This window comes from Salvelinus sp. IW2-2015, unplaced genomic scaffold (genome assembly GCF_002910315.2).
Source record: "Salvelinus sp. IW2-2015 unplaced genomic scaffold, ASM291031v2 Un_scaffold2281, whole genome shotgun sequence".
Lineage (NCBI taxonomy): Eukaryota > Metazoa > Chordata > Actinopteri > Salmoniformes > Salmonidae > Salvelinus > Salvelinus sp. IW2-2015.
The window spans coordinates 75,694-85,455 of record NW_019943608.1 but is presented as its reverse complement, the minus strand read 5'-3'; the positions used below and the strand labels follow the sequence as shown (position 1 = coordinate 85,455).

The following is a 9,762-nucleotide window of genomic DNA, read 5'->3' as shown; positions in this document are numbered from 1 at the left end:
CTGGGAAGTACCGCTGTGTGGCCACCAATATCGGCAACCGCGTCAAGAGCAGCGAGGCAACGCTCTCCGTTATCGAACCAGGTGATTGAGAATAAACTGTCAACACCACATTTATTCAATAAAGGAAGCAATCTCCACCCGGCACAGCCAGAAGAGGACTGGCACCCCTCGTAGCCTGGTTCCTCTCTAGGTTTCTTCCTAGGTTTTGGCCTTTCTAGGGAGTTTTTCCTAGCCACCGTGCTTCTACACCTGCATTGCTTGCTGTWTGGGGTTTTAGGCTGGGTTTCTGTACAGCACTTTGAGATATCAGCTGATGTACGAAGGGCTATATAAATAAATTTGATTTGATTTGAATCTGTGTATTTCTCCTATGGACGACTGTATCACCCCTCCATTTCCTGGTATATTTTTATACTACTGTACATAGAAACGTTGTTTATTGCTTTAATGCTTACTTGACATGTGTCTTGGTCGTCCTATCTGTTTCAGGTGTTGGCCCTAAGCCCCGTCAGAGGCCCCAAATCATAGCGGGCCCCCAGAACGTGACGGTGTCCCTCCACCACACTGTGGTTCTGGAGTGTATTGCTACGGGCAACCCCAGACCCATCATATCCTGGAGCCGAGTCGACAGTAAACCCATTGATGTGTACAATGCCAGGGTGCTGGGCAGGTAAGACAGGTATACACCATGGATGTTTTTGAATCACGCTTAGACTGAGAATCAGCGATCTGACGTTTCGCCCCCCCAATACTGCTGTTTACTTCGTTCGTGGCTGACTGTACCTTAATGGACTGTCCTATTTAGCTTGGCCTTTAATCAGTGGTTGTATTAGTAATTTTTTAAGACATTTGTTGTGTTTTATGTTCTTTTGTTTTTACTACGGTGTTTGTTTTAACGGTAAAAGTGTGTTTAACGGTARAAGTGTGTTTAACGGTAAAAATGTGTTTCAAATGTGTCAAGTCAAGTTTGATGTGGTTTTGTCAGTGGGAACCTCTTGATCAGTAATGTGAAGCCTCAGCACAATGGAGTCTACCTCTGTAGAGCCACCACACCAGGAACACGCAACTACACCATCGCTGCTGCCAACCTCACCGTGCTAGGTGGGTACAATACTTSGGTACATTTCCTTCCTGCACAACAGAATAAGCCTGCTCAGTCGATAATCTTCATTGAAAGTGTTTTTTGTTGTTGTTGTTGTCCAGTACTGGCTTAAATCTATGTCTCGGATTCCAGAATCGTATGCCCTTATTCATTGCTCCAATATATGTGATTTCAGACTACAATGTAGAGTACTGGACCCACAGACATCACACTGTTATATTGTCTTTGACCTCAACCATCATCCGTGTATGTTTTGGATGGAATGAATAGCGTTTTTCCAGACGCTCAAAGAGATTTATTAAGTAAGGGGGAAACTAACCTCATCTACCCGTAAGGAAACTAAAGGGGGAAAAACTAACCTCATCTACCCGTTAAGGGGGAACTAACCTCAATCTACCCGTTAAAAGCAGAAACTATCCTTATCTACCCTTAAAGGGGAAACTAACCTCATCTACCCGTTAAAGGTGGAAACTAACCTCATCTACCCGTTAAATGGGGAAACTAAAGGGGGAACTAACCTCATCTACCCATTAAATGTGGAAAACTAAAGCAGGAAACTATCCTTATCTACCCGGTAAATGGGGAAACTAACCTCATCTACCCGTTAAAGGGGGCAGGGGAACTAACCTCATCTACCCGTAAAGGGGGAAACTAACCTCATCACCATTAAAAGGGAAACTAACCTCATCTACACTTTAAAGGCGGAAACTAAAGAGAAAATTAACATAATCTACCCATTAAAGGGGGAAACTAGTTCCATCTACCCGTTAACAGGGGAAAACTAACCTCATCTACACGTGTATAGGGGAAACTAACCTCATCTACCTGTTATGTCCCTCCCAGACCTCCGTCCATGGTGGAGAGGCAGAGAGCCAGACTCGTCCCAGAGCTGGCACTGCCCGTTTCATGTGCCGAGGCTCAGGTGTTGCCCCCACTCTCGCACATCACCTGGCTGAAAAATGGAGAGGAGGTGCACCTGAACGGCAGAATCAAGATGTACACAGGTAGAACCTTAACTTATTCCACCTTAAACTTATTAGACAATTCACCACTATCCCAAACAAATCAAAATAGATTTAGCATTTCATTTTCTTTTGATTACAAAACTTCACAGTTTCAGTATAACAAGAAGAGATTGTAGTACTAGTGCCCTACAATAAATTTGAAGAAACCTAATCACAATGTATACATAATAAAAACTGTATAAAGGGGAATTGGGAGAACCCCCCCCCCCCCCCCCATTTCCTGATTGTACTCGATGTTCACTAAGTCTGTGTTTCCCTCCACAGTAAACTGGTGATCACTCAGATCACCCCGGAGGATGATGCCATCTATCAGTGTGTGGCGGAGAACGACCAGGGCAGTGTTCTGTCCCTGGCACGCCTCATCGTGGTGATGTCTGAGGACCGGCCCAGCGCGCCCAGGAACATCCACGCTGAAACCATCTCCTCCTCAGCCATCCTACTGGCCTGGGAGAGACCCATCTACAACGCTGATAAAGTCATTGCTTACTCTGTACACTACATGAAGGCTGAGGGTAAATGACTTGTTATAAGCGTGTATGAGCCTTTTATAATGTCCTATTATAGATGTACGATCTTAATTTGAGCAAGTTTGCTACAGCAGGAAAATAATCTTGCAGCAACAATAATTATTATTATGTGGATTCTAATTAATGGACATTTTTGTAAGGGTTGAAATATATTTYGTTAGGGCAAATCAAGTCTGAAGTTTCAAAGTGGAAATTACAAACTTTAGAAGCCTTTTTAAAYCTCAAAAACATTKCAAGTTTGCATTTCCTTCTCAGCAACAAAATAGTGATCAAATTAAGATCCCACATCTGTATAATGCTGACATAAGTCATCACATACTCTGTACACTACATGAAGGCTGAAGGCAGGAGTAAAGACAGAGGGAGAAATTAGCATGTAGTCTTACAAGGATAGATGACAAAAAGGAATGTCCACAAGCCACAGCTATCTGATCTCTCTAGGAAAAGAGATGMTTTATCTGAAGGGACTTCCTGGTTAAAACATGATGACAATTCAGATATTGTTTGATATGTGGGCGTTCTAAAGAAATCMCTGGCGAGAATAACAGAGGTGTGGAAAAGTTTTTTTTCTTCTTCATACATTCATCTTTTCTGTTCAGAAAATAATTAMATTTAAACATGTTTTATTTTGTACCAATATATTACATGCGCCAAAGATCACCGAGAAGTGTTGCAAATTGTGGTTGAACTTGTTGAACTTCACTAWGAAGCTATTGAAAGGAGTGAAAGGGAGTCCAGTYCACCTCAATAGGYKATGGAGRCAGGCAGGGCTCTAACCTCTACACCTCTAGTAGTCTAATGTGTGACCAGCTTTMCTTGGAGGCCATCTGTTGTCGCCACGGCGAGGTCGAGGTTTAAACAGGAAGAATGGCCAACGCTCCAAAATAACAACAGCCACGGCGTRCCATTGTCCACCCTCAACCTTCTCAACCACACCGCTCTCGCTCTTAAAGGGACAGGACACCATTTTCTTTAAGCCTGACTTACTCTGTCTAGTACTTCAGATTTAACAGACCTCCAAACACTTGTAATGTTAGAAGATAATCTACAAACTATCAAAATAAAGAAAGTCGCACACTCAATATATAAACTCCCAGCAATTTAATGGGTATTTACCAACATTTCGACATCACTGTGCCTTCCTCAGGGTCCACAAGGAGACCGTCTACAAGGATCCACAAGGAGACCGTCTACAAGGGTCCACAAGGAGACAGGAAGTCACAGTGATGCAGAAACGTGATGCCCCGAAGCATTAGTCAGCACCTCCACACAAACRAATTTTTCTGAGTGTGCGCCAGCTCATGTTTTTTTAATCAAAAGATCATCTACAAACATTAGTTAACTGACATTTTAAACAACAATAATTGCTGACAGTTGCTAAAAAAAAAAATCTTAAAAAGTGGATGCAGACAAAAGGAAAGACATGTCACAGGTTAGGACTGTTTGAGTCCTGTGGGCAGGAAAGACATGTCACAGGTTAGGACTGTTTGAGGCCTGTGGGCAGGAAAGACATGTCGTAGGTTAGGACTGTTTGAGGCCTGTGGGCAGGAAAGACATGTCACAGGTTAGGACTGTTTGAGGCCTGTGGGCAGAAAAGACATGTCACAGGGAATGTGACTCTGCTCTGCATTAGGTCAATGTTTACAGAAAATCTGAGGGGCAAGAGAGACTATTAGCAGAAAGACTACCCAGCAAACCAGAAACATTCCCGGAACATTAGCTAAGATTCCCTGTAACAGTGCAAGGGCCACCTACCAAAAATGTGTTGCTCCGTGACCCAGAAAACTGAACTGCAACATTATGTATATAGTGTTATGAGGATGAATGATTCAAAACTTGTAAAARWTGCACAWACATTTTTTTTCTTTAATCAAAGTTATGATATTTAGCATCAAAAACACAGTTTCACTTTGGTTACTTTTGTTGYACACTGGCTCACAGAACGTCTCGGTTAATATAAGGCCCTTTGGGCAGCTGTACTTMGCCTACAAGGGCCATCATTGCTCTTTCCTGCTAGCCAAACTAAAGACAGGTCAACGTTTGCTAGCTTACACTGCTCTCAAAACATGCAAGGGTCCCGACAACTAAATAAAATACTGTTCTGGCATCTGAGATTGTTTTGTTGTTGCTATTTAGCGTGTTYCAACAGCTTCTTATCTCGCATTATTTTGGGATTCCTCCGGTCCGGTACATACGTTCTTTTTGCAAACATGGACAATGGAATGTGTGTAACGATGGTAACCAAGATTTAACATGGCAACCTCATAATGTTTCTTAGGGGAAATTACCCAAAATGGGTATCGATTTCGAAATTGTACCCTTTTGATATATAATATTTAATTAATTTGCMATTTTTACAAGTTGTAGATCACAAATTCTTCAACTTAATTACAATTATCTACAAAATGATGTTGCCATTTTCCAGTTCTGTTTCAAGGGTGGTGGGTAGCCCTTTGACTACAAGTTATAGTTAAGGTTTTATCTAACGTTAGGATGATAACATCCCCAAAAAACATTCAAACAATGTTTTTAAATGAAATATCCRTAGAATTTTATCCTAACATTAACTATAATATTGTGCACMACWTCTGTAWCAACCACCCACAGAACRTTCCCCAAATGTTCCAATTAGGTTTCCAGGTAATGTAATAACACATATGTTGAGCATACTGTCGCAAACAAAATGTGAGAGCAACGTTCACAGAACCAATTTTGGTTTGCTGGGTAGTTTACCCCAAACAGTGAATCCAATKTGTTTATATACAACAGGGTTATGAAGATCTCTGGTCTTTTTATATCTATTTTAATTCATTTTAATTCTCTTTTATTTAACCAGGTCCCATTGAGGTAATTCCTCTTTTAAAGGGAGCCCTACATTTGAGGCATCTTACACGTTAMGTTAAATCTATGCTTTTCATCTGCTCCCTATCCGTTCCAGGACTAAACAATGAGGAGTATCAGGCAGTGATTGGCAACGACACGACCAGCTACATCATAGATGACTTGGAGCCAGCCTGGAACTACTCTTTCTACATTGTGGCTTATATGCCGATGGGAGCTAGCCGYATGTCTGACCAGGTCTGTCAACACACTCTGGAGGACGGTGAGTAGGGCCATACACATTTGTATACTTTCTTCACACCAATAAAATATACTTGAATTGAATTGAATTGAGCAGTAGAGGACAGGGACTCAATGATTCCTGTCACTAACTCACTTCATTTGAGATAATATTGAGGTAATATTCAGGTAAACGATGTGAGTCAATGTATTATTATGTTACTATTTATTATATTGAATATACATWTTCACTCGCATGATTTTTCAGATAGTGGCTCTTCTGAAGAAGGTTTTTACCTTTGTAATGATGTTAAACATATTATGTGATTGTTTTATCTAGTTTAGTTGATGCACTGATTGGAAGTCGCTTTGGAAAAGAGAATCTGTTAAATGACTAAAATATAATGATGGTTGTGATTTCGCTCTTCCTGTTCCCTCAGTGCCCTTGCGTASCCCGGAGCTCAGTCTGACCAGCTACAGCCCTACAGACATCCAGGTGTCGTGGCAACCCCTGTCCACCAAACTGTCCCGTGGTAACATCTGGGCCTACCGCCTCTCCTACCGCACGGCTGCAGACGCCACGGTTCTGTCTGTGGAGCTGGCCCAGAACAACACCCAGTACCTCCTCGGTGACCTTCAGCCTGATACCATCTACCTTCTCCGGATCGCTGCAGCCACCAGGGTGGGGTGGTGTAAACCCTCCTCCTGGACCTCCCACCGCACTCCCAAAACCTCCAGTAATAAAGGTAACTAACATCACAGCCTGATAGGGTGATCCAGCTTGGTCAGTGCGCTACTTGTACTGATGTAGTCAGGTCCACATCTGCTTGGTCAGGCCTAGCTGTAATGTAATGTTAAGTCCGCTCCACCCTCTGCTTGGTCAGGCTACTGTACATGATGGTAGTCCGGTCCACATCTGCTTGGTCCAGGCCTACTGTTTGCCTGTAGTGCAGGTCCCAACATCTGATTGGGTCAGGCTACTGTAATGTGATGTAGTCCAGGTCCACATCTGCTTGGTCCAGGCTACTGTAACATCTGCTGGTCAGAACGGATGTATGTCCGGTCACAATCTGCTTGGTACAGCTACTGTAATGATGTAGTCATGTTATATTGCTTGGTAGGGCTTACTGTAAGTCCAGATCCCACATGCTGCTGGTCAGGCACTGTAATGATGTAGTCAGGTCCACATTGTCTGTTGCAGGCTACTGTAAATGATGTATCAGGTCCACATCTCTGCTTTTGGTCGGCTACTGTATATGTATGTATATGTGTATCTATTCTTGCTTGGTCCGGCTACATGTAATGATTCGTAGTCAGGTCCACATCTGCTTGTGTAGGCTACTGTAATGATGTAGTCCGGTCCACATCTGCTTGGTCAGTGCTACTGTATGATGTGAAATGAAGGGAGACAAGAGCTGTTTTTCCGCGACTCGCAGCAGGTGTTAAATGGTATAGGGAACCAATCAGGAGGAGCAGGTACTGGGTCCAGGGGCAGGCAGAAGGTCAATACAGGAGGAGGCAGGTATCTGGGTCCAGGGCAGGCAGAAGGTCATACACAGAGAGGAGGCAGGTATCTGGGTCGCAGGCAGGCAGAAGGTCATACACAGGAGGAGGCAGGTACTTGGGTCCAGGGGCAGGCAGAAGGTCATACACAGGAGGAGGCAGGTATCTGGGTCCAGGGGCAGGCAGAAGGAGTCATACAAGGGAGTAGGCAGGTAGCTGGGTCCAGGGGCAGGCAGAAGGTCATACACAGGGGGTCCAAGGCAACAGTACAGGCAGGGAAAAGGCTAGTAACGTAGTCCGGGAGATCAGGCAATATGTAGTAACAGGAAAATCGATAGGCTAAAGTACAGGCGGGGAATAGGCAAAAGACATCGTTAGTGAGGCAGGCAAAAAACTATCATACACGGGAGGAGTAAATTACGGGAAAAACAGAGCTCTGAAAGACGTGTGTCACAAAACAAACAATACTCACAGTGATGGGGTGCAAAGAACTGAACTAAATAGTGGTGATAATGACATACAGGTGTGTGAACAGGGTGATCAGAATTCAGGTGATTGGGATCTGGAGAGTGAGCTGCGTTCAGGGGATCTATGTGTTTTGAGGGTGTGAGTTTGGAAGCAGACGTTACAAGATGTCCGTAGGAAGTATGAACTCCATAAATCTGAATCGGCCTCTACGTGCCCTGGCCTGAAGCGGTGCCAGTATGTGTCCTTCATCATCCCCTTCATACCGACTCTCCTTTGCTGTCTCCCACAGTGCCACCAGCCCCACTGGCTGCAGCAACTGGAGCCTCTCAACTGCACCTCCATCTTGGTTCGATGGCAGCCATCCTCCAGGCTCCGTGGTCGTCCAGGGTTACCGGCTCTGTTACCATGAGGAGGCCACCCAGAAGAGCCCTCCATCCAGCTCCAGCCTGAGGACACAGAATACACCATCAGTGGCCTGGGGTGAGTGTATAGTTACAGTAGGGTAAGTAGAGATTTTGGTATAGGCGGGTTAGGTAGTGGGGTATTTGTAAGGGGTAACGGTATGTTGGATATGGTATAGGTAATTTGGGTATAGATTGGGGTACTAGGTGGGTATAGGTATAGATTGGGATAGATTGGGTATAGGTGATTGGGTATAGTATAGATTGGGTTATAGGTGGGTATAGTAGATTGGGGTATAGGTGGGTATAGGTATAGATTGGAGATAGATTGGGTATAGGTATAGATTGGGTATAGATTGGGTATAGGCGGGTATAGATATCGATTGGGTATAGGCGGGTATAGATATAGATTGGCTATAGATTTGGTATAAGTGGGTATAGATTGGGTATAGGCGGGTATAGATATAGATTGGGTATAGATTGGGTTTAAGTGGGTATAGATTGGGTATAGGCGGGTATAGGTATAGATTGGGTACAAGTGGGTATAGATTGGGTACAAGTGGGTATAGATTGGGTACAAGTGGGTATAGATTGGGTACAAGTGGGTATAGATTGGGTACACGTGGGTATAGATTGGGTACAAGCGGGTATAGGTATAGATTGGGTACAAGTGGGTATAGATTGGGTATAGATTGGGTATAGGCTGGGTATAGATTGGGTATAGATTGGGTATAGGCTGGTATAGATATAGATTGGGTATAGGCTGGTATAGATATAGATTGGGTATAGGCAGGTATAGGTATAGATTGGATATAGCGGTTATAGGTATAGATTGGATTTAGGCGGTTATAGGTATAGATTGGATATAAGTGGGTATAGATTAGGTATCGGCGGTTATAGATATAGATTGGGTACAGGTGGGTATAGGTATAGATTGGGTACAGGTGGGTATAGATATAGATTGGGTATAGGTATAGATATAGATTGGGTATAGGTATAGATATAGATTGGGTATAGGTATAGATATAGATTGGGTATAGGTGGTATAGATATAGATTGGGTACAGGTGGGTATAGATATAGATTGGGTATAGGTATAGATATAGATTGGGTATAGGTGGTATAGGTATAGATTTGGTACAGGTGGGTATAGGTATAGATTGGGTATAGGTATAGGTGTAGATATAGATGGGGTACAGGTGGGTGTAGGTATAGATATAGATTGGGTACAGGTGGGTGTAGGTATTGATTGGGTATAGATTGGGTATATGTATACCTATACCCACCTGTACCCAATCTAAATCTATACCCGATCTATACCCAATCTATACTTATACCCAATCTATACCTATACCCGCCTATACCCAATCTATACCTATACCCACCTATACCCATTTCTATACCTATACCCAATCTATATCTATACCCGCCTATACCCAATCTGTACCTATACCCACCTGTACCCAATCTATAGACCTGTACCCAATCTAAATCAATCTAAATCTATACCCGCCTATACCAAATCTATATAGATATAGATTGGGTACAGGTGGGTATAACTATAGATGGGGTACAGGTGGGTATAACTATAGATTGGGTACAGGTGGGTATAGGTATAGATTGGGTATAGATTGGGTATAGGCGGGTATAGATATAGATTGGGTACAGGTGGGTATA

At 43.3% G+C, this 9,762-nt stretch overlaps 1 pseudogene; it reads left to right on the top strand.

The window, feature by feature from the left end:
* The window catches only part of LOC112073519 (protogenin B-like), a 60,180-nt pseudogene that overhangs the window by 13,016 nt on the left and 37,402 nt on the right, over positions 1–9,762 (top strand).